At 36.1% G+C, this 3,758-nt stretch overlaps 1 pseudogene across 1 annotated transcript; it reads left to right on the top strand.

The window, feature by feature from the left end:
* The first annotated feature begins 689 nt into the window (after positions 1-689).
* LOC146919922 (putative galacturonosyltransferase-like 1 pseudogene) lies at positions 690-2,521 on the top strand (annotated as a pseudogene). Its single transcript, XR_015011632.1, has one exon. The product of XR_015011632.1 is annotated as a putative galacturonosyltransferase-like 1 pseudogene (transcript).
* The last annotated feature ends 1,237 nt before the right edge of the window (positions 2,522-3,758 follow it).

The raw sequence follows: 3,758 nt of genomic DNA, 5'->3' as shown, positions 1-3,758 counted from the left end.
AATATAACACTAAATAATACTCCCTCCGGTCCTAAATATAAGCAAATTTGACTTTTTAGATTCATTCAATTAATGATGTATGTGGTCCATAATATGAACCACATACATCATTAATTGAATGAACCTAAAAAGTTAAATTTGCTTATATTTAGGACCGGAGGGAGTACTACTTTTATCATTCCCAATACAATATATTCCACTTTCCCCTTTATTTATACATTTTTCTTAAAAAAATGTATAAAACTATCTAGCTAATGGCTAGATTGGGACGGAGGGAGTATATTAAAAAAATTAAGTTAGGGGAAAAAAAATCTAGCTAATGGCTTTGTGCTTGTCATCCTTTTTCAAAAAAAAAAGCATTGTACTTAACATCGCAAAGTAATCAGTACTATAAAACTATCTTTAATAATAATGTAGAGTAATATTGTTATTAGGCCAACCTCTCTAAAAAAATATATTTATTGGTGTAATTAAAATAACATCAAAAATATAAATGATACTGTACCACTTTTTTTAAGACATTTTATTTTTCTTTTTATCTTTTGGTAGAGTGACATACGAGTAGAAGAAGTACTGTCTCTACCAAAAAAAGGAAGAAGAAGAAGTACTATAGTTAATAAGCATCGACACGTGTGGCATAATATCCAAAATATAAGGACGTATATTAAATACTCCAAGGACGTACTCCATAAAGTAAAAATAAATTTCCGTGTGGACATTATGCTTGAATGAGAAAATTCAAAATATCATTGACGATTAGACTTTATGCATAGAGTTTGAGGCAGCTAGCTGTTTTTGAAATCCAAGCAAAGTTCGATAGAAGCAATCTCTCTCGAAAATACAACAATCCCTCCATTCCTTCTCCCTTCAAATGCTCTTATTAGATCCATCAAACAAATCCCTTACTATATTAATATTATTACTACAAATCATCATAACCATATAGAGAGGCTATGGTAACATTAGCATCCATGGTCTTCACCATTTCTCATTTCAATCTCTTAACTCTCTTATTTCTCTTCTCAACTTATCAACATGTCACTTGTACCACCACTCAACGCTTTAAACAAGCACCTAAATTCTACAACTCCCCAAATTGTCCCTCCATTCAGACATCAACATGGACAACTTTGTCCGAGCAAACCACAGACACAGACTTTATTTGCTCAGACGAAGCGGTCCATGTTGCAATGACACTAGACATAAAATACCTCCGCGGCTCAATGGCAGCCATTCTCTCTGTCCTCCAACACTCCTCTTGTCCAGAAAACACCATCTTCCACTTCATCACCGCCGCATCGAAAACCACCTCCACCGCCACCCTTAACACCACCCTCTCAAACTCATTCCCATATTTAAAATTCCAAATCTACCCCTTCAACACTGAAACCATTTCAGGTCTAATCTCAACCTCAATCCGCTCTGCACTCGATACACCTCTCAACTACGCGCGAAATTACCTCTCTAACCTTCTTCCAAACTGCGTTCACAAAATCGTTTACCTTGATTCTGATCTCATTCTTGTCGATGATATCGCAAAACTTGCTGCAACGAATCTCACAAACGATGCCGTTTTAGCTGCACCTGAATACTGCAACGCGAATTTTAGTTACTATTTTACCCCTACGTTTTGGTCGAATCCTTCGCTTTCGTTAACATTCGCGACTCGGAAAGCGTGTTACTTCAACACCGGAGTTATGGTGATTGATTTAGCGCGGTGGCGGATCGGAGATTATACGACGCAGATGACAGAATGGATGGAGCTTCAGAAGAGGATGAGAATCTATGAGCTTGGTTCATTGCCGCCGTTTTTGCTTGTTTTCGCTGGGAAAATAGTTCCGGTTGATCATCGGTGGAATCAGCATGGGCTTGGCGGTGATAATTTCCGTGGGCTTTGTAGGGATTTGCATCCAGGCCCGGTGAGTTTACTTCATTGGAGTGGGAAGGGTAAACCGTGGGCCAGGCTTGATGCTAATCGTCCTTGTCCGTTGGATGCTTTGTGGGCCCCATATGACCTTCTAGAAACTCCTTTTGCTCTTGAGGCCTAAGCCCAGCCCAGCCCAGCCCGTATCAAAATTTACAGTTTATTTTATCTTTTTATCTCCATACATGGAAAAAAAAAAAAAATTAATCACCCTCATCTGTTTTTGGTTGGTGGAATTAGTTTTACAGTAGATTTATCGTAATCATGCACAGTAATTTTGTTGAATTACGGCGATTCGTCGTGATTTTACAAAATTTACCGTGGTATCAAATATGCGTGTAATACGGCGGCTTGTCTTTGGGGAGTTGGCGCTGGAGTCACTCCAGGCCTGGCTTGCTATATATGGCTTAGTATGGTAGATGAGTTGTGGTATACTATTTTTCACCTTTTTGGTGAAGTGAGTAACCGTGAGTTTACAACTTTTGGTAATTAAGAATGTACTGAATGGAAGAGAATTTTCATGTATATTGTTATTTCTGTTCTACTGTGCATATATTCTCACAAACATTATATGAGAAAAAGTTTGTTACTCAAGAAGTATAATAATGCTTGTATAGTTAATTATGAAAATAACTAATTGGTCTAACAAATTAATTAGTCCACTTACTAGTGTGACTAATATTGTATCATTCCTTCTGCAAGACCTTCGACTCCGTCAACTTTAACTCAAATCTCAACTTCTACCACAAACTTATATTGCATCTAATACTTCCACGAACTTGAATATGTTTTTTGTTGTTGTATAAATCGAATGTCCTCTGCGCGCGTAACTGTGAAGACTATTTCCTCAAGTCTTGTGGGACTCAAATGAGTGACAAACTTTTCGTAAGAGTTTTAATGTCATATTGCATAACCCAAAGACTGGATTCGGACTTAGGACATTAGTTAAGTTAGAAAAGACTTTTGTCATCTCATTTAAACACTTTTGGGTAAACTTGAATATGTTTATTATACTTCAATTTTAAAAAATACAAAAAAAAAAAAAGAAATATCATCATCTTGCTCAATGAACTCGTTGTGCAATGTCATTGGTGAATTCTAACCGTAAGTGAATGTCTGAATTGAATAGAATGGAATAGTTTAGGTTTTTTTTTTCCTCCATTGAGTTTAGTGGTAATTGTGAGCACAATTGTGGTGAATGGAATAGTTTTTTTTTTCTTTCCTTTCTTCCTTTTCATTATGGAATTAAGTGGTTACCAGTAACTGTGCTGCGTCGGTGACCTTTGGGTTTGCTATAGGCTCATAGGCAGGTATGTTATGGATTGGTTTGAAAAGGATAGTATGTGAATATGTCAAAGTGAGGCTTTAAGTCATGTTTCTGTTGTCTGGCCAAAGCCAAACATTACTTTTGGAGATTTAATCATAATGATAATGAATGATAGTTATGTCTTCTTTTTAGTAATCCATAATTTCGTTGCTAATTTGAACAGGACTGTGTCTTAACTCTTTTTACCCAAGAAGTTTATTTCCCACGAGAATATATTCAACTTTGGAATAAACCAAATGCCTTCTGCTAAAACCCTATACACACGGTGAAATGTATTGGAAAATATAGAAGCATGCATATGAGTCAAGGTTTGAATGAATGAAAAACAAAAAATGTGCTGTACAAGTAGCTACAGTCTGAACTTTGAATGCAGATATTTCATATTTGAGTAATCAATGTCAGAATGTACGTTCTCATTAATTCGTTGTTGATAAGACATGCATCCTCCAACATCCACTTCCTAGCATGATTTTCTTTTGTCATTTTTTTCAATAAGTCAAATTTATT

The sequence above is a fragment of the Medicago sativa genome, chromosome 5 (genome assembly GCF_051527215.1).
Source record: "Medicago sativa cultivar Bolivia chromosome 5, Bolivia_mono, whole genome shotgun sequence".
Classification (NCBI taxonomy): domain Eukaryota; kingdom Viridiplantae; phylum Streptophyta; class Magnoliopsida; order Fabales; family Fabaceae; genus Medicago; species Medicago sativa.
The sequence above is the reverse complement of the archived record's forward strand: the minus strand, read 5'-3'. Positions and strand labels throughout refer to the sequence as shown.